Source organism: Lactuca saligna, chromosome 6, assembly GCF_052625555.1.
Source record: "Lactuca saligna cultivar CGN05327 chromosome 6, ASM5262555v1, whole genome shotgun sequence".
Lineage (NCBI taxonomy): Eukaryota > Viridiplantae > Streptophyta > Magnoliopsida > Asterales > Asteraceae > Lactuca > Lactuca saligna.
In genome coordinates, this window is record NC_136422.1 from 29,956,686 (window position 1) to 29,979,582 (window position 22,897).

General features: G+C 34.4%; 1 pseudogene across 1 annotated transcript; it reads left to right on the plus strand.

The window, feature by feature from the left end:
• The first annotated feature begins 211 nt into the window (after positions 1-211).
• Positions 212-21,048, plus strand: LOC145001680 (alcohol-forming fatty acyl-CoA reductase-like; annotated as a pseudogene). The gene is made up of 10 exons (XR_013661684.1): positions 212-290; positions 545-648; positions 744-946; positions 1,023-1,123; positions 18,581-18,755; positions 19,868-20,028; positions 20,123-20,204; positions 20,295-20,571; positions 20,666-20,786; positions 20,880-21,048. The product of XR_013661684.1 is annotated as an alcohol-forming fatty acyl-CoA reductase-like (transcript).
• Positions 21,049-22,897: the final 1,849 nt, after the last annotated feature.

Here is a 22,897-nt window from a genome sequence, read left to right on the forward strand (position 1 = left end):
AATAAAAATAAATAAATAAATGCGTCTCACGGTCTCACAAAATATAGGTGGTTTCAAATGAACCTAACCCTATATATATATATATATATATATATATATATATATATATATATATATATATATATATATATATATATATATATATATATAATTCTTTTCTTTTCCTTACACAAATAGTGCAAGAAATCGAACTTGAATCTATAGTTGAAAAATGGAGCTGGGTAGTATTCTTGATGTTCTTGACAAGAAAACCATTTTGGTCACAGGTGCTACTGGTTTTCTGGCAAAAAGTAAAGTCTCTGGTTGTCTCTTTAACATTGATTTATATGTAATACACAAGGTCAAAAAATAACTTCATGCCTATGTTCATAACATTTCATATCAATTATTGCATTTCTAACTTGTAAGAGTTGTTGTCTACATCAAGAAACACCTGTTCTATTTAATCGATTCATGAAGTACACTTCTATACTTCTTATTAGTAAATATCTATTCTATATGTATATTCAATATGGATATGTTATAATTATATGTATCATTATAGTTTTTGTGGAGAAGATACTTAGAGTTCAACCAAATGTGAAGAAGCTATATCTTCTTGTCAGAGCAACTGATATCAAGTCTGCCTTACGACGCTTCCAAACCGAGGTATTGTTCATCTCGTTACACACTTAATCTATAAGTTAAAATTATCTTCCTTCGTAATTCTTGTCAAGAGCCAATAAGACACTTATGCATCATAGGCAGTAGAAAAGGATTTGTTTAAAGTCTTGAAAGAGAAGTACCATACAAACCTGCAAAACTTTCTCTCTGAAAAGGTAATTCTAGTTCCGGGAGACATAACATGTGAGAACTTAGGAGTAAAAGAATCATTCCTGAAAGAGGACATGTGGAGAGATGTTGAAGTTATTGTTAATACAGCTGCATCCACTAACTTTCGTGAAAGGTATAAAATTTTATATATTTGACTTCATCTACCTCTGTTTCACTTCAACTAATTATGCTGATTTGGATTGTTGTAGATATGATGTTGCCCTAGATCTTAACACATTTGGCGCTAAATCCGTTTTGGACTTCGCTAAGAAATGTATCAACATCAAGTTGATGCTTCATGTGTCCACAGGTTGACGTCATACATAACTTCCTAATTATTGTTAACAACGATTAAGTTGGTTATATATTTTCAAACCACATTATATTTGGTTTTAATTTCAATTTGATTTTCATTGAATGAGTAAACATAACAAATTTTTTATGTTAGTCTATCTTAAAAAATATTTTCTACGAAGCAAAATTACACATATAATGTGTTTAATTTTGTGTCTTGGATAATTTTTCATTTTAATTTAATTATAAAACATATTGCAACCTATTAATAAGCAGATTTAGTTGTTAAGCATTTATTTATATAAACCCGTTTAATTTAAGTTATATTTTATTTTATAACCAATTAAATGCGTCAAATATTTCTAAAGTCTAACAAATAAATATTAAAAACTTAAAGTATGTTTAATTTTCTAATAAAAGTTAATTGCTTCTTTGAAATATATAGTTTTTATTTTTATTTTTTATTGTTGTTTAATTAATATATTATATTCTTATTAAATTAAAGAGAAATGACACATACTATGAGGTTTCTAAGGTTTACCTTTTTAGTTCCTAAACTATTTTGATGACTTCACGAGGGAACCAAGTCCTTTTTGTCAGGTTGATTAAATCATTTTGGCCAAAGTGAATGGGTCACCCGGTTACCTCTTTGCCACATTGGCATTTGTTGACCAATTCCCCTAAACTGACTTTGAATTTTTCCAATTTGTTGACCAAACTTGCCACATCACCAACTCTGCTCTATTTGAGTTCTTTAATTTGGAGAGTTCAAGGAGGCTTCTTTGATGACGGTGCTTTTGACTAGCCCTCACTCCATCAAACCCTATTCATTGCAAAATCAAATCTCAAGGAAATTAGACCATGTTCTCGTTTGTCTCATGTGTCTAGCAGAAAATGTGAAAGGAAAAGGGCCAAGGCGGATCAACGACTTAAGAGGGGGTGTTTGTCTTTGAAGTTGACCGGTAAGGTGGAGGGTTGGATAAAAATCAATTTTCGGAGATCAAGCTTTTAAATCAACGTTGTAGAGACTGAAAATGGTAGCAATAGCCGTAGGGCAATCCCAAGTGGGAGTAGTAACTTAGAGCCTGCAACTCCAACAAAATCAACAGAAAAGATGGAAATAGAGTCTAAAAAGTCAAACCAAAAATCGTTGGTGATAAAATAGACATTGAAGATACATTCGATCCCCAAAAGAGTTTATCGGGTCAAGGAACTTCAAAAAACAACTCGGTATCTGGTAAATTAAGTGACGGAGTTAGCAGCATTACAATAACAAATGGAGTAGTAAAATGAATGAAATAATGGATCTTGTTGAGAGTGGTAAGATCAATATGTGTAGAGGAAGCACAAGCACCAATGTAAGTGATGAAAGCAGCTGTAGCGGTTTAAGCATCAATATGAGCAAACCTCATAAATCAAGCGATTCAAGATGGGAAGCCATCCATACCGTTAGATCAAAAGACGGGGTTTCTGGTGACCTCTAGATTGTTGCCTTTCAGTCCGACCAGCAAGAATACGAAGGGGAAAGAGGCAGATCGGTGATGGGAAGGCTGCAAAGATCGACAGAAGGAGGTGGCGAGCTCGATTTCCGGTGGCCTTCAACTTCGATTAGGCCATCATCATGGCCGATATGGTGTTTGAGGGTAGAAGCAGCTCACACATGGGTGTTTGTGGTGTGTTGCTCGGCAGGAGGAAGAAGGGAAGGGCCCAAGTTTTGGGTACGTGGCACTCAAACTGGTTATAGCAAGTCAAGAGGACTAAAAAGACAGGTAGACCACAAGTTTGTTCCCTCATAAAGTCACTTAAAAAGTTAAGTGACTAAAAAAGTTAACCCTAAAAAGTCTATAGGGCGTATATGTCATTTTCCCTAAATTTAAAGAGGGATAAGCAAAATACTAAGTATGTTTACGAGTTTCTTTTTTTTAGCTTTATATGTTTAAGAGTAAATTCTGTGTACGGTCCCTATGGTTTGAACTAATCTGTGTACTTTGTTTTTAATATTTTTTAATCCAAACCATCCTTAAGATGTAATTTTGTTGCACATTTAGTCATGTCCGATCTACAAAAATACTATTTTACCATTATTTGATTTTTTATATTTTAAATCAATATAAATAATTATTTTTATTATGATAAAGCCCCACTATAACTTTTTTTATCACCTCAAGTCAAATATATATAACCTAACCTCTTTATTCATTTACCGAAACCCTCTCCCACCTTCTTCCTTTCTCTCTGTTGATGGAGCTCCTGTTGGAGCCGAGGATGCCACCAACATGTGCCATTCCATCTATTTTCATCGGGTTAAAACCACCGTTGTACTCAACTTTCTTCTCTCTCACCATTCATGCCTCCCTGAACCACGTCAATATATCGATGCGTTATTAGGTGAAAAGTTTTGGCCACTGTTGCCATCTCAGACAAAAAGTTTTGACCACTGATCTGGTTTCTTTGGTAAAGCTGAAGTAGAATGTCACCCAGTTATACTCTTTAGTTTCTCCGATGATTTTCCTCAGGTTTGGTTTCTAGTTTATTTTTTATTAAAATTCGGTAGGGTTTGATTTTTCGATGTTACGTTGTTTAGATTTGCTTTTCTTATTATCGAATTTGATTTCCTTCAAATTTACTTTAGACATGATAGTGATTTTCTTCATATATGGTTCCTGATACATTTTCCTATGATTTACTTTTAATTTGCTTTGTATAAAGGGTATGGTGGTTTTCCGGTAGTCTTGTTAGAGAAGGTAAAGGGAGTGATTGTTCATCGGACGTTGATATCACATCCGTAGATTTGGGCTAGTCAATTAAGATATAATAGGTGTTAAAAATGATTTTTTATAGAAGATTATCTAGGATAAACAATCTTAACCAAAGTAGGAGTTAGTGTCAACAATTAGAACCTATTTGACGTAATAAAGAAAAATTATATGAATATTATGTGTTTCATGAATATTTTAACACAATAAATTAGAAAAAAACCATTTGAATCATCCGTAAATCGTAAAAAAAGTATATATATATATATATATATATATATATATATATATATATATATATATATATATAGAAAGTTACGTTGTCCCGATTCTAAAAATATAAATTTCGTCGAAATCCGAATACGTATGAATTAGATATGATTTTTATAAGATATAAAAATCAACTGCACATAAAGAATGTGTCACGTAAAAAGTTACGAAGAGAATAGTTGACTTTTAGCTAATGTCACCAAAAAGAAAATTGTAGTACTCCTTAAAATATGAATTTTGAGAAAAAGAAAGTAAAAAACGAAGTTTGTACTAGAGAATTATGGTTTTAGTAAAATCATTTAATTTTATAAAAATATAGACGAAAAATAAAGTCTAAATTAGCCGACGAAGTTTAAACGAAATTATAATAGCATATTTACGTATTAAAATAAAGTATAAATCATATACACGTATACATATATATACATATGTATATATCACTAGAAATGTATCGACGATGCGGTCGTTATAAGACTAGTGTTGAGTACTTTCGATATTAGTTTAGTACAAGTATCGTTAAATATATTTAAAATAATATTATAAAGTGGTGTTTAGTCGTTGAAATAACTATAAGGTCATTAAGTAACTATGGGGGTTAGTTTTTGTGTTAATTCCATTACTATAAATAAGAGCCTCTAGGGTCTCATATTTCTTGCATCATTCTCTTGATTCAAGAGTCTTTCTCTTCTTATCCCATCCGAGCATTTCGGTCCCTCGTGATTCGAATTCCCTTTCTTTAGTTTTAGTGTAGTAAGGTGAGGGCTGAAGCACTACAAGAATCTTTTTAGAAAGATTCAACGACGAAGTTCCACCCGCGCAAAGTCTGGTTTCTCGCTAAACCACCTGTAAGTAGAGTTATGCATATCGTGCATTAAGTACAACTTATTTTTAAGTTTATTATCGTTATTATGGGTCTATAAACAATATATACGCTAAGTATTATAAAATATAAAGTGTTATTATAACTACTCGCGGTACGGGAAATCTGGTTTGAAGAGCCGCATAGGGTTGTTGGATTTCAGAACAGCTTTTATGCCAAAATGGTCCTGCTCTCTGGTGTTTCATGCCTAGCCCCTGTCTATACATAGTAGTTGAAAAGTATTGTTTAATATTTATAAAACAATATCGCTTGTGTAACATCCTAAGAATCTAGGGTAAAATTTTCATTTTTAATATAACTAAAACACTATTATAACTTTGTTTACACATTGAATTTTTTTTAAATAAAACATTTATCAGATTTCATTCCCAAAAATCACATATTGCGAAAAACATAGGTGCATATGTTGTGATCGTCTCGAGCTCTTTTTCTGAAAACTAGAGGTACCTGAAACCAAAACTGAAAACTGTAAGCACGAAGCTTAGTGAGTTTCCCAAATACCACATACCATACATATCAACTGATCCATACATGCCATACATAACCGTGAGCGATACATACCATTCATATATCATAATCAATAAGGTGCTATGTGTCGCACATAATCTTGTCATTATACCACATGCCGTCTCGTGGTCTTTCTTGCCAAGCCGGGGGCCACCCCTTTGGTCTTACAGACAAGTGGTAAGATCCACCTCCTGGTCTTCCATGCAAGCATCACAAAGACAACTAGTATACATAGTACTCTACTTAGCTAATTAGCATATAGTGTGCCAGGAGCCACCTCCTGGTCTTTCATACATAATGTCTAGGGCTAATCCCCGGGTCTTCGTACAATACATAAACCAAATGGGCCAACATTAGAGCCTTCGACTGATACAAACAGTGAGGAGACTCACCTTGAATGCTATAACTTGTTGCCCAAAATCCTTAACTGTTGCCCTGACAATTCCTCGAGCTATCGATACTAAAATATCACCCAATTAGCAATTGGGTCCCGAACTATGATCCATAATCTATTCTTGGGGTGAAATGACCATTTCACCCTTAACCTATCAAGGCCCAAATTGTAAATCCATAAAAGCCCATTAATGGCCCAATTTTCCAAAATGGGTCCAAACCCTTACATGGAACTACCCTTTAGAACCCATTCTGTACTTTATAACCCTCTAGGGGTCAACCTTGGTCAAGTCAAGTCAAGGTCAAAGTCAACATCCAATTCGAGGTTAAGTCAACGCTTCGGGTTGACTAAACTCATCGAGTTGTCCTTTAACTCGATGGGTTCCCATAAACCATAGAATCGTGATACTATGAATCAACTTGTTGAGTTCTTTCCTTTTCAACAGAATCAGGACATACGTACATCAACTCGCTGATTTCCTTTGTGAACTCGTCGAGTTCTTCAGTCTATTAACCATTCTTAATGCATTAAGCCATTATTCTTTAGTTCTGAACCCTATACTCTAGATCTCAATTGGAAATGTCTCTAGAAGGGTAAAGTTTCCAACTTTACATGTTAATATGTTTCCTAAAGAGAGTAAGCCCAAACCCTAACTCCAAAAGGATTAAATCCAAATCCAAAAATCCTCAAAACTTCAAGATAGGGCATAAGAACACAGTTCTGGACCTTAGGTACTAGAAGGACACCTAAAGTCTTAAAGTTTATCCACATGCATGACCATTTGGAGTTTGAAAGGTCAAAAAAAGAGCTTAGAGGTGGCATGGGGCTCCTAGGGCTACAAAGTTGGCACCTTTATGCCATGAGAGCCCCTCAAGACCCTAGATCTAAAGTGTTTTCCATAAGGGACGTCCAACCCATCAACCACCATCTCCTTTGGACAAAACAAGCCAAAGAACCCTATACTGGAGATCTAGATGAGTATAAGACAAGGTCTAAGATTTATACTAGAAAAGTGTCATGGATTCTAGGTCTATATGCTCATTCTTGTGTCTCCAAGTTCTTCCTTCTTCCAATAGCTTCAACACTCACCAAAAACAATCAAAATGACTCAAAAACTCTCAAAATAGCTTTAAGGTTTCTAGATTTAGGGTTAGGGACTTGGAGGCTGGAAATGAGGCTAAACCCTAAGGTTTAAGTTATTTAAATAGGGTGCAAACTCCTGATTTTAGGGTTTCCCAAACCCCATCCAACTCGTCAAGTTGATCCTCCCCAACTCGCCGAGTTGGTCTTCTAAAAACACGCTGCCCAACTGTCCAACACATCGAGTTTCTTGCCCAAACTCGACGAGTTGACCTTTAGAAATCGGGGTTTTGCTTCCGAAATTGACCTTCTAGATTTCGGATATTACAACTCTTGCCTACTTAAACTAGAATTCATCCTTCAATTTTTCTACAATCACCTACCCCGACTATAGCTCCCACGCCATTCCCGGGGCCGTCACTATCTGCCATGAAACAACTGATGTTTCCTACGTGTACTGACACCCACCATCCTAGGGGTACAACCATCCCTACATTGTCAATGGCATTCCCAAGGCAACCAAACCCAAATCAAAACCTTTTCCCAAAGATACAATCAACCTTCAACCCTTGCAAACCACCTCTACCTCCTGATACTGTAAATTTACAATGATCTAACTCCCTGACAGACCGCCCATGCTGAAATAACCCATGCCATCTCTCAACGAATAACTAACCAATCATAACCCTTCCGACTCTAATCATACAATGACACATCCCAATCTACTAAAACCATCCTCAAAGTACTTCTTCAAGCGTGGTGAAGAACGAGTCCTCATTTTCTAAAATAAAACCAATCCTACTTAACCTGAAGTTCGAAGCCTAAATCTCAGTGGCATGACCCCCTGACAAATCTATCACCAAACCAGCCTAATAGAGTTTCACATCAAACAATTTGCTTCCAACCCCTGATCACATTGCTATTTCGGATGGAGAAAATTCCCTGCCCATATACCACTACAACACACTTATACTCAACAGGAGGCTCAGATAATCCTTCGAGTAAATGATTTATCCCTACAACGGTTAGAACCAGACGAGACCTACACAACAGGGTCAAATCAATTACTCTAAGATTATTTAATCCAACTGCAAGTGACTTATCACCTTCCTTTCTGTAAGATCCGCTACACCAAATCCCAAACCACTGCCGCTATCCGGAATACCGAATTCCTACCCGGTTGCTGAGCCAAGAGCAACCTCACAGTCGCTCCATGCGACTTCCGAAGAGAAGTTTGGCTATCGAAATCTGCTCTAATCATATTTCCACTCATGGATCCATTATTACTTCTGATTCTCCTAATCATAACAGTCCGACTACCCGTCGCCACCAAATCTACTATGAAAAGTGAATGCTACCAGAACCTCTGTAGTCTTACATCTCGTCTGGTCTCCAATGACCTACCGTTCTTGAATCCGATCATACTGTGGCCTAATCACATTCGTGAGGGATGAGCCACCGTGGTTTAAACCATTTGAAGGAATCCGTGAGTGAGATACAAATCTAACACATTCTCACAGTCGAATAGGGATCAATGAATGCTACAGGTCGTAGTCTTACAACACTCCCATACTAACTGACCACTAGTGAATGCTACGGGCCACCACACATACTTACTATACAACTATACTAATGGCTAACTAACGAATGCTACGGGCAACCCCGCAGTCTTACAATGTTTCTACTTTATCAGCCAACTAGTGAATGCTATGGGTCACCCTGCAGTCTTACAACACTTCTACTTTACCTACTAACTAGTAAATGCTACTGGCACCCCATAGTCTTACAACACTTCTACACAAACTGCTAAATAGAAAATTCTACAGGCCACCCCCACAGTCTTACAACACTTCTACACTATCTGCTGACTAATGTTATGGGCTACTCCGCAGTCTTACCATATTTCCTATGCTATCTGCCCGCTGGTGAATGTTACGGCTATCCTGCAGTCTTAAAACACTTTCCATGTTGTATGGCCACTAGTGAATGCTACGGCTATCCCGTAGTCTTACAACACTTTCCATGCTGTATGGCTGCTGGTGAATGTTACAACTATCCATCAGTCTTACAACACATTCCATGCTGACCATGCGCTTACCTTTGATTACCAATCCAAACACACCTAGAGTCGAGCACACATATTGTCTAACATCCCAAACTGAACTTATATCTGGAATCCTTGAACTGATTCCTTAAAGCCTGCTATCAAACATTCTGAGAACCCGATCTCATTATTGGCAAGTTTTCCAAACTACCAACATACACTATCCTCAATCCATACAACCGCTTGGGCCATCTTTCTTTCTGAAAAGGATGCGAAACTTATCCCAGTTTCAAAACCACTTCTGCTTCTGAATCCACTGGACGATTCTCCCCCACTTTGATTCGACTAAATCATCAAACACATGAGAACTTGAGGATCCCCATTATTTCTTGCCTTATAGCGATTGACTTGATGACTACCCACGCTTAACCATTCCAGTGATCCATCTCTAGTCAAACTTAAAAGACCATACAACCGCTAAAGACTAGATTAATAGTTTTTGCATCTTAGCCACTCTAATAACCCCAACCACTTTGAAATGATACTACCCTAAAATCTTGCAGTCCTAATGACAGATGCTCAAATCAAAACTTCTGCGATAGACCACTTCCCTTGGCGTTCCCAACAAATTAACCTGACCACAATGGCTGAAGCCACTGAATCCTAACGATGTTGAATAATCATCCTGTGGACCCTTGACCAGAAACCTTCACATAATGTCCTTGAACCGACCTCGATTATGAGCCGAGATAATGCTGAACACCCCGAATCAACAAAAGGGAAACGACCTTACACTAACCAATAATAATTCATGGTATGCAATTGACATATGACAATATTTGAAAATATAACTCATATATGAGCAAGGAAATGAATCGGATATATGGTTTACCCAAATTGATGGAAAATTCCAACAACCATATTCATAGATATAAATAACTCGAAAAAAGGAAAAATATACATATCTGCAGAACTCTCTGTTGGGGCTCCTACCCTACCTTCTTGGCCATCGGTAATCCTCAATGTAGCCAGAGCAGGAGCGCTCACTACTCCTCCCCTCAACGTCGGACAGTCGGCCTTCTTATGGCCCACTCGATCGTAGTGAAAGCATAAAAGGTTTCCCCCTAAGGACAATCACTGCTGACATGACCAACCCTGCCACTCTTGTAGCAGCCCAAACCCTCGGATCGACAAACTACATCGTGTAGTTTCCCGCACATGGTACACTGACTTCGGTCCTACTAGCCTCTCGAATGTTGGTCACAAGTCTTGGGTCTCTTTCTGGGACCCTCAAAATATACACCTGCTCCGACCTCCTCTTCTCAATGTGCTGCAAATCAATCTCCCGCTCTCGAGATCTAGAGATCATATCATTTAGGGTCTCGCACCTTGAAATACTCATGAACTTCCTGATGTCATCCCACAACATATTGTGATACCTCACTTTCTTCATCTCCTCGTCTTCTACAAATTGCGGTACCAATAAAGCACTCTCTCGGAACATGGCAGTGATCTCTGCTACACTCTCAGTAGTCTGTCGGAGATCCAGAAACTCTCACGCCAAATACTGCACCTCAATTGCCGGTGCAAACTCAGCTCGGAATCTGGTCGAGAAGTCATCCCATGACATATCATCGACTGCATCATCACCCAACTCATTACTTATCTCCTCGCACTAATCACGCGCCCAATCCTTCAACAGGAAGGAAGCAAATCTGACCTTCGCCTCCTCGGGGCAGAAAATCATCTTGAACGCGTTAGTCATATCTACTAACCACCTCCTACTGACAATGGGTTCCCTCTCCGCATGAAATGCAGGAGCTCCACAAGCACAAAACTCTTGGAAAGTCAGTGTGTGAGGTCCAATGATAACCATAATCTTTGTACAGAACATGCCCAAGCGCTCATCCACTATCTCCGAAACACAACGAGAGATCTATGATGAAATGAACTCCTGCAACTGCTCTCTAATCGGCTCTGCACCTGCACCTGATCCATAATTTAAACCTGAACCACCTCCCTGAAAGCTCATCTCCAAAATGAAATATAATCAAGCCAACAGTCAGAACCTGCCCAAGAATCCACCTCTCATAAGTTTCTTAGATTCTACAAGACTCTCACCAATTCGAGTATTGATCCTGTGCTTTCAGTAGTACGGTCCTAATACTAACTTCCAATCCTATCCATACTTTGCTTAGCAGTCCTCTTGAATCCTCTAAGTCACTTCTTCAAACTGTTATGCCAGTACTCACTAAAACCATACTACTAACCCACTGCAGCATATCCTAGGCTTTCATAGGTTCCCAAACCGACCCGGTCCTCAGCTGTTGAAGGATTCTGATTAATGTCAACTAGCTACCTCATGAATATAGCGACATACAACAGAGATCAGATAATCCTTCGAGTAAAAGACTCAAACCTAGAACGGTTGGACTCAGACAAGAGTTGCACAATAGGGTCAAATCCACTACTCTGAGATTATCCAGGCTATGCCTTATGTGACTTAGCATATTCACTTAGTAGCTAACTCACATTGCTAAGAGTCCCATAAAGCACAAAGAAAGTAGCATTTGGACAATGGAAAACTAACCAACATACTCCAATCAAACCATTATATCCTCTAATCAGGAATCTATACTAGCATGGAATTTAAAGGCTCATACAATCATGCATAACCTAAACAGGCTGTCCTACTACTAGCTGATCAGTTCTAGCATGCAAATCTACAAGCTCATATAAGTATACAAAGGCATCTCTCCTAGATCCTTAGTTCTAATCTAGCATGCGAATAACATAATCATATCATATCACATAACAAACATGTATTGGTATTTTGGGAACAACTTACTTGAGCTCGATCGATTAAATGCACCACACCTTTTTCTCTTTTGAAAACCCATTTTTATGAAACTGAATTTTCTTTTGAAAATTATCATACCAAGTCATCAGTTTGAGTTCAGGCACACCCGAGAGTATGCCCGAATCCCTCAACCCAAGGCTATGATACCAACTTGTAACATCCCAAAATCCAGGGTAAAATTTTCATTTTTAATATAACTAAAACACTATTATAACTTTGTTCACACATTAAAAATCATTTTAAATAAAACATTTATTAGAGTTCATTCCCAGAAATCACATATTGCAGAAAACGTAGGTGCATGCGTTGCGATCTTCCTGAGCTCCTTTTTTGAAAACTGGAGGTACTTGAAACCAAAACTGAAAACCGTAATCACGAAGCTTAGTGAGTTCCCCAAATACTACATAGCATATATATATATATATATATATATATATATATATATATATAAAGTGATCCATACATTCCATACATAATCGTGAGCTATACATACCATTCATATATCATAATAATTAAAGGTGCTATGTGTCGTACATAGTCTTGCCATTATGCCACGTGCCACCTCGTGGTCCTTCTTGCCAAGTTGGAAGCCACCCCCTGGGTCTTACAGATAAGTGCTAAGAGCCACCTCTTAGTCTTCCATGCAAGCATCACAAAGAAAACTAGCATACGGACTATTTACTTAGCTAATTAGCATACATTGTGCTAGGAGCCACCTCCTAGTCTTTCATACATAATGCCTAGGGCTAACCCTCGGGTCTTCCTACAATACATAAACCAAATAGGCCAGCATAAGTGCCTTCGACCCATACAAACAATGAGGAGACTCACCTCGAATGTTGAAACTCACTTCCCGAAATCCTTAGCTGCTACCCTGAAAATTCCTCAAGCTATCCATACCAAAATATCACCCAATTAGCAATTGGGTCCCAAATTATGATCCATAATCCATACTTGGGGTGAAATGTGACATCCCCAAATTCACAGTCAATTTAAAATTTTTATTTATGGTTATTTGAACATAAGAGTATTCATTTTAAAGAATAATATTACAAAATTTGTTTCCAGAAAAACATAATAAATACATTATCAAAGCATTCCCAAAGAAATGTATTTTATTCATGTTAAAACACTGGGATGTAATCGTCAATACACAAATATAAGCATAAACAGACGTTACATTCTTTTACACTAGTGATTTACATCTCCTTTAATCTCTTAGTGTAATGCATCTTCACATCGATACCTATGATTCAAATGAACTGAGTGGGTCAGTTTGGGAAACCTGGTGACTACATAGGGTTTTTAATCCATAATAATAAAGTTATTAGGTTTCATCAGCAAACAATTAACCAAATTACTCATCCCCATTATCTTCTTTATTTCTTAAGGATCTACCCTAAGAATCATCTATCATTCACTCATCCATTCCTAAGGATTATCCTAAGGAATAGGCATGAAGTTCCATCGCTGCTAATGGCATAGCTGCCATTGTTATCTATTAGGTACAACTGTCAATATTATCATTTAGGCGCAACTGCTAGGATTATGACATTCCCTATTAGGTGCAGCTACCGATATTATCCTTTAGGAGCAGCTGTCAGGATTATGATATTCGTTATTAGGTGCAGCTTTCGGTATTATCCTTTAACCGCAACTGCTAGGATGTTTATAGTACATTGTAGTTCAAAAACATCTACAGGTTGATGCACAACTTCCAATGTTCATTTATATCATCTTTCATTTCTCATCATTCATCTACCCATCTTTACTCAATATCTTATAGGCATAAAATACATATACAGTTTAAATCAAATAAAACATGTATAGATCGTTCATCTAACATAGATATCAGGAACATAGATAATGAACATATATAGCATTTATTGTTATTAAATACTTCATATCTATGTGTAAGATGAAAGTAGCTATGCACTCAGCTGATATTCCAAGTCTAAATCTCAAATTGTAATTAATTCTGACAATAACTCCTCAAGAACTTATTATGTAAAATTCCCCCTTCCAAAATATTTTATAAATTTAATAAAATAGTTTGATTTAAAAACTCAAAATTTCTCTCTATTTATACTACTACCGAAGTTAGGATAAGATCAAAACAAAACTACTACGCGTCACTTAAATATTTCTTCCAATATGTTTCCTCCACCATTTGTCTCCACGTATGCCTTTTATTTAAATGAAATTTTACGATCACATATTTGAGCAATGCGTGTTATTTTTACTTAATAAAATACGTATGATCTTTAATAAAATATGTACGACCTTTCTTATATTTCTTCCACGTATGTTGGCTTGCAATTTACAAACTATAGTTATATTAATGATCCCTCGATTATTCTTGTATTAACACAATATATCCTTCAAGTTACACTATAGTCCGTTAACTATTTATTAATAAACTCATTATACCCTTTTAAATAAAATTTCATTCAAACTTATACTTAATAACAAACATCGTAAAATGTACCCGGTCAATTATTATTGAAAAACGGGTGTAACAGGAAAATTATTGTTTCACTACTTGGATTCACCCTTAAATGTATTTAGACCAAATACATCTTATATAGTTTGAGATTGTTACAATTTTCGTTAAGATTATTTATCCTAAATAATCATTTTACTTTTAACGTTTGTTTTAGCCATATTTATAAAGTTTTATTTTAAATAAATTTTTACACAAATATTATATTCACATAATATTTTTCAAATGTCCACGCATATAACATATAATCGAATAATTATTTTTCACTTATTCTTGAAAGGTTACAATTTTCAACTGACGTAAATACATATTTTATAGGATATGCCTAGCAAGAAATATGGGTGTTACAGTTATCTCCCCCTTAGGATGATTCCGTCCCGGAATCATTAACAAAATAGGGCTTGTATAATGACTTTGTACATTTCCTTTCTATCCTAGGTGGTAATTGTAACTCTTATGTCATTTTAAATGAGTATCTAACTCTAGGACTCCTTCACTGCTGGCGGTGCAAAATCTTGCACCCGCTCTTTATCGGATGTTGGACTTTCAATCGTAGACTTCAAGTTACAAAGTCGGTCCTCATTGGAGACTCATGCTTCTTCTTAAACATACTTAACTTAAGATAAAGTATTTACTTTGATTACCGTAACGGACCGTTGGGCCATGTTCTAATGACCTCTCATCGTATGATTCAACGCTTAGACTCAGGCCTTTTTAAGTCATATTCCAGAATGGATGATACCTTCCTTCATGTTCTAATGTGATATAACCACATTCTAGCATGTAGCACTTCTAGCTACAAGCTTCTTATACTAACGACGATCGCGATACTTTTATTGATCGCTTCGATTATCTTTTACTTCAATCTTTTGGGTGATATTTTGGTATGGATAGCTTGAGGAATTTTCAGGGTAGCAGCTAAGGATTTCGGGAAGTGAGTTTCAACATTCGAGGTGAGTCTCCTCATCATGCTTTTTTTCACAGCTTCCGGTTGTTTATTGTAGGTTTCTTTAAACACTTCAAATTTACCATCACCACATATATCCTCATTTTCCATAGGAATTGACGGTGAAATTTTAAGTTTTCTCCAGAATACATCTATTGATTCCAATGGAATACACTCACCTGCAATGAAATATCATTAATATATAAACAATCAATATATAACTTAAATTAAAAAAATAATTGACAAATGCACCCACCGGAGTTCAAGTATGTTGATAGCATGCAAGCACATGGTAAGCCACAACTATTTTGTAGTTTACAACCACAATTTGAAGAGTCAACTTGATGTACCCGTTGAAGTTCCTCTACAAGCATATCCAGAGCTTTAAGTGAAACATTACCCCGCAACAAATCGAAACACGAAAATTTGTGTTCGTGTTTGGAGACGATCATGCTCTTTTCAAAACTCTCATTTATCGCTGTAAGTTGAGACTTCACAAACCGATCAATAGCACCAACAAACTTGGCTAAAGAATAATTTTTTTCTTGTAAGTACTTCTTTAACGCTGAATGTTGGCCCTCAACTCTGCTGCTGGTTCGTTGTCCAAAGTTCAAATGTTTATCAATCCAAACAGAGACAAACATTTCCTTATACTTGTTTAACCAAACATCATCCAAATACTGTAAAACATCTGGAATCAAATAAATGTTATTTATGTATAAAAAACCTTCTAAATTTATAAACAAGTAGTTAAAAAATAAGTAGCATTGTACCTTGATGTTCTCTTAACATTGACTGCAGTTTTCTGTAGTTTTCAGTGTATGATGTCCATGTTGGAGACTCAACAAGTATACTCCACATAGCACGAAAGGATTTCCACTCAGCTTTCAATGGGATTAGCGCCTTACAATGCTTTCTAATATTTTCGGTAATGTGTCATCGACAAAGTAAGCGAGTTGCATAAGGGAAACTTGTTGGCATGCATTCACCAATGCCAATTCTCTGTCCGTCACTATAACGCGTGGTTGCATGCACTTTTCTAGTGTCAACCTTAGACACGTTAACACCCACTTATAGCTTTCCTCCTTTTCGTTAATGATAAAGGCAAAAGCAATGCTAAATGTCTTGTTGGTTGAAGTTACTCCAACAATCTCAACAAAAGGCATAGCATATTTGTTTGTTTTGTATGTTGCATCAATAATCAAAACGTGTGGAAATGCTTGCCATATATCTAACGACAGAGGATGAATGAAAAACAGGTTTTCCAATTCATTTGAAATATTATTTACGGAAAACTCGATAACAAATTTTTTATCATTCAAAATTCCCATAAGAACCTACATTGAAATATCGTTAATTAATAAAAATTCAATATATAAATTATATGTAAAATATACTTGTTGAAATATTATACCCGCATCGGAGTTTTTTCATCGTTCTGGGATGAGCGAAGCTTGTATTGTGCATTGTATATGGTTTTGAGTATAGAAACATTATTCTCATCATGCTCTTTTAGTATCGAGAGTATGTTGCGTGGTTCAACATTCTGACTTGTCAAGTCGGCCACCAACTTTTTTTCGTTTTCTTTCAACCGTCTAGTATAAGCATGTCCTTCCATATGTTGTGCAGGTGGATGGTTATGCTGATCACATTTCACTCTCAACGTCCAACCATCAAATTATTTTATATACGAACCTACCAATTTAAATGGACAATTGATTTTTTTTGTGACATAAGACACCACACCGTTTTCATTTGTCTTTGATCTTCTTCTCACGATGACATAACCAAGCGAAAATGCTTTGTTTTGGACCCATCCCATCAACTCATTTAGAGAATAGAACACCTAAAATTCAAATAATCTCTATTAATAACTAGTGAACATTACAATGATTAAAAAAATCAATATCATAATAAGTATCATACCCGTTTGGTGAAAAACGGTGATATCCCCATAAAGAATTCATTGCCTTCATTTAAGTTTTCCTCGTAAAAATTCGCCATCTTTTTCGTAAAACTATGAACATAACAAAAAAATTGTTAAAAAAATAAAATAATATAAAATAACTGATTATATATATATATATATATATATATATATATATATATATATATATATATATATAAAGCAACCAAAAGGCAATAATTAAACATAAATATGTATTTGAGTTTTTCCAACAGCAACCGACGCATAACTTGAAATATCCACTTACAAAACTAATTTATTTTAAAAGGTTAGCCCATCAGTTATTGTACAGCCCATTTACCCAATTAAAACCCTAAAAACGTTAGAACATTTTCACTTTCATTTGCAGTTTGCTGTGAAAGAGCAACAACATCGCCCCCATCTGAAAGAGCAACAACGTCGCCTCATCTGCCGGAGCATAGCAACCGCCGAAGATCGATGTCACCGGAGCACACCAGAGCGTCGCCAACACAAAATACACCATCCATCGATTCATCTCATTAAATGGTTTCTCTTTTCCGGCAGCGAAGATCTAGGCGATGCTCACCTCGGCGATGATTACTCTCTCTCTCTCTCTCTCTCTACGTTTTATACTTTTCCGGCGGCAGTGCCACTAACCGTCGGCGATGATGACGGTGGTTGGACTGAAATAACCAAAATTATATTTTAAATCTTGAAATAATATGCAAAGTTAGAAATCTTACCTAAACTGTATTAGATGGTTAGATTAATGTTGATCTATCTTTTTATAATAAAATATAAGTTGTTATTAGCTATATCTGATATTAATGTGGTTTTATTATATATACAATTTACAAGATGTCAAACACAGGTTACTAAGTTTGAGACACAATTTACTAAGTTTGAATTTTTTGAGGTCTTCAATATACCTAGTAAATAGGGTGTTTTTTTTAGAAAAAATAGTTTGACTTTTAAAATGAGGTGTATATGGGTTGTTTATTTAGCAGCTACCTAAAAAGATTTGTCCATCAGTTCTTCTCGATCGCATTTACTTTATTCTTACACCATATCAGTTAATCTCTAAATCTTGATCTGCAAATTTATTGGAAGCAAATAGTTTTAAAAATAAAAAAGCTTGTAATTATCATAATCCGTAAAAAATAATTAAATTAAATTGCCCAAAATGGACAACTTAATTAGGCCTATTTCAGACAGTTTAATGTGTTTTTATTCAGTTAGCACATTTATCTGTTGAAAATAAATTTAACAATTCTATGTTCTAACTATGTTAATGATGCATATTCAGCCTATGTTTCTGGTAAGAAGTCAGGGATAATACTTGAAACTCCATGCTACTTGGGAGAGATTCTTGACATCAAACACGAGAAAAGGATCATCGATGATAGACTAAAAGAGCTTGAATATCACAATGCTAACGAAGAAGCAGTTAAAATGGCCATGAAAGATTTGGGTACGCAAAGGTAATCAACTACTTTTGCTTTTACGTTCAACTGTTTTGCTTAGAAAATTAAAAAGGTTTGTCCTATTATTATTGTAACATAAATTCATTCATCCACTGCAAAAAGCTGATTTGACTTTTATACCTCTCATATATATAGTAAATTACACGAATGGTCCCTATGGTTTAGGGTAATTTACGTGTTTGGTTCTTAACTTATTTTTTTAACTCAGAAGGTCCCTACCGTTTGTTTTTGTTACGCGCTTGGTCCCTATCTGACCTAAAAAGACTATTATGCTTTTGATTTTTTTAATTTATTTAAATGAACACTCCCCTAATCTCATCCCCTCACCTTACCTCACCTACCCCATTATTTTTTTTCTCTTTAAATAATAGTCTTTTTAGATAAGATAGGGACCAACCGTGTAACAAAAATAAACAGTAGGGATCAAACGCGTAACAAAAACAAACCATAGGGACCTTCCGAGTTAAAAAAATAAGTTAGGAACCAAACACGCAAATTACCCCAAACCATAGGGACCATTCGTGTAATTTACTCATATATATATATATATATATATATATATATATATATATATATATATATATATATATATATATATATATATATATATATATATATATATATATACTTTTTTGTATTTTTAACTTTTGCAACTTCTTTTCTAAATTTTAAGATTTTTGCCACATCTTTTTTATATTTTAGTGTTTAAACTTCTCATCTTCATAGTTTGACCATTTTATTTTACTTCTTTATAATTTTACCACTAAAGTTTTAACAAACTTTTCATTTTTATAATTTTTTGCCACTTTATTTTTATGTTTTTATATTTTTGCAACTGAACTTTTACTTTTTCTTATTTACAACTATTTTTCTTTATTTTTTATCATTTTCGTCTACAATATTCTTTTATTATTTTTTTCATTCTTAGGAATTTCCATCAAACATATTCTTCTACCCTTCATTTTTTCTAAAAAGCATAACCCGTGCAAAGCACGAGCCTTTTCCTAGTTTGAATTAAATAGAGAATACATGTATAAAAGTCAAACCAGATCAAAGATATAAGTGGGAATATTACTTTGCTATTGTATACATATTAATTTTAAATCTAGGGTGAGTCATTGTGGATGGCCAAATACATATGTTTTTACCAAGGCATTAGGGGAAATGGTTCTTCAACAATTTAAAGGAGACATTCCGTTGGTTATTTTCCGTCCAACAATCATCAGTAGTACCTACAAAGAGCCCTTCCCGGGTGGGTCGAAGGTATTAGGTAACTGATTCTTTGTTTTTGTCTAACAAGCAGATGGTTTATGATATGAAGATTGAACCCAGAAAAACATAATTTCTATTTATAAAAATCACAGGACCATCGATAGCTTTATTGTTGGCTATGGAAAAGGCAGGTTAAGGTGTTTCCCTGCGGATCTTGAATGCGTGTTTGATGTGGTGAGATTTCCGGAGCATTTTATTCCAATTTAATGTTCATTTGGAAACCATTTTGTTTGAATGATAATAACTTAGAGTAAACATTGGTAGGTACCGGATGACATGGTGGTGAATGCTATGATCGCTGCAATCATGGCTAATGCAGATCAAACTTCTTCTATAACAATTTATCATATTGGATCCTCGGTGTCAAATCCTTTGAAGTACACCATGATACAAAAATGTGCTTACATGTATTTTACTCAACATCCATGGACTAACAACGATGGGAAAGCAGTTATAGTTGGCGAGTGTAGAGTGTTGAAATCAATGGCTAGCTTCCATAGATATATCACTCTACGTTACTTGCTTCCCCTGCAAGTTTATCTTATTTAACTATTCTTTCTCTAACTTTTTGTCACTTCAATTCTACTTTTGTTATTTTTGTATGTTAAGAAATTAATCTCACTCCCTAGGTACTAAAGTTGTGAATGTAATACTCTGCCAAGCGTTTGCGGGTACATGCAAGAATATTGAACGAAAGATCAACTTGGTACTACGGCTAGTGAAGCTTTACCAACCATATTTGTTCTCGACAAGTTTGTAAGCATTATATATATATTAGTTCCCATCTTAATGAGAATTGGTTAATCTTTTCACATGTTTAGGTTTACGAACTCATTAAATTTGTGATAGGTACGATGATATAAATACTGAAAAGTTGCGTAACATGGTGAGGGAGAGTAAACATGATGATGTTGCCTTCTACTTCGACCCAAAGATAATTGATTGGGAAGACTACTTCCTGCATACACACATTCCTGGAGTGGTAAGATATGAATTCAAATGATCAAGAGCTCACATAGACGGGTATAGATCATGCATGTTCCTATCTTTTCAATTACATTAATAAGTAATAACTATTGTTTGTATGAATAATCATTGTATCAATTCTATCAAGTTGAAAAACATTATTAAGTCACTTGGTTGATGCATAAAACTGTTGTTGCATTCTATAATTCATGTTTGATATTAAATTTATTAGCTATTCTCCTAAATTTTTTTTCTTTCTACTCATCCTCATATCATGCTTATAACATTTAATAAAATTAATAATATCCCGATTCTAATAAATGAATAAGTTTATTCTTATATTGACAAATGTCATTATATTATAACTCATCATTAATATTATATGTCCCATATAATGCTACTTGTCAAGATATTAATTATCTATTTCAAATTTTAAATTTCTCACCTTAATTACATTAGAATTTAATTCAACATTTAAAAATTTTCACTTTAATTGTATTAAATTAATAACATTAGATTAACAAATAAAATAAAATTGATCCAAATTATAAAATGGTATAACTTCACGTATTTATTTAAATCAACGATTATAATTTGATATAACTAAAAAATATCTTTTAAATACAATTTTTTTTAAAGTAATTGATTAATAAATTTGATTTTTTAATATGAAAATTTAATTAATTTTATAACAGCGGTTCTTACGGATTAAAAACTAGTTTTTTAATATGAGTATAAGGATAGGTAGGCATCACTAAATATATATCTTTTATGACACATATGATATTAAAAGATTGTCTTGAAAATGTCTTCTTAAATCTTCAACTAATAATATCTTGGCCGCAATGTTTGAGAAGTAATTAATAAGCTGTTGCACAATTTTAATTTAAGCATCCGTGCGAGTGTTTTTTTTTGACCGGTGGATCATCGGCCAGAAGCATTTAAGATTCAAGCCTAAAGCAACTTCAATTTAAGGTGCTTAAATTCTAAATCATCACCAATAGGCCATGTTGGTTGTACATGAAGGCTATGTATTATTTGGAAAGAATAAATGATTTCCACGCTAGATAATAGCATAATAATATACATGCAACAACATAAAACAAATAAATAGTCATCTATTTAGTGGGAAGAAATTGAGAAATATACTAGATGGGTAATTTTTTCTGTCAAATCAGAAAGATTGAAATCGTGAAACTAAAGGATAGATATAACTTTGAAACTGAAGTGTAGATTGTTATAACATAAACAAACATTGACTAAAGTTAAACCAAGAATACATCTTAATAATATATTAAAATTAAAGTTTAAGATATAAACCAAAACAATTTTAAACATATACTGTGTTTTATGATTTCAAGTTCTTAAAATGTAAAGGTACTTTTATACTTACAACATTATATCATATAAGGATACAAACCTCGAAAGAAAACAACATTAAAAATTATTCAAACAAATCGTCAAATAAAAATAATATTAAATTACAAAATTGAATTAACCATAAAGTGTTATTTTTAAAACTTAGGATAATGTAGTTCAAAATGGTTGTTTATTTTAGAGCAAGTTTGTTATATTTAATTGGTTTTAACTTTATAAAAAATGTTGGTTATACTTGGAACTAGAAAAATATCATGATGTTATATTAAGTAAATTACATTTTTATTCTACGTGATTTTATCATCTTGGTTCAACTTTTGAAAAACTGACGGGGACCCATCTCCGCAGTTTGGAGAAATTACACTTGTAGTCCTTGATCCAACTAAAAAAATAATTTTATCTATTTCAATTATATATATATATATATATATATATATATATATATATATATATATATATATATATATATATATATATATATATATATATATATATATATATATATATATATATATAGGGTTAGG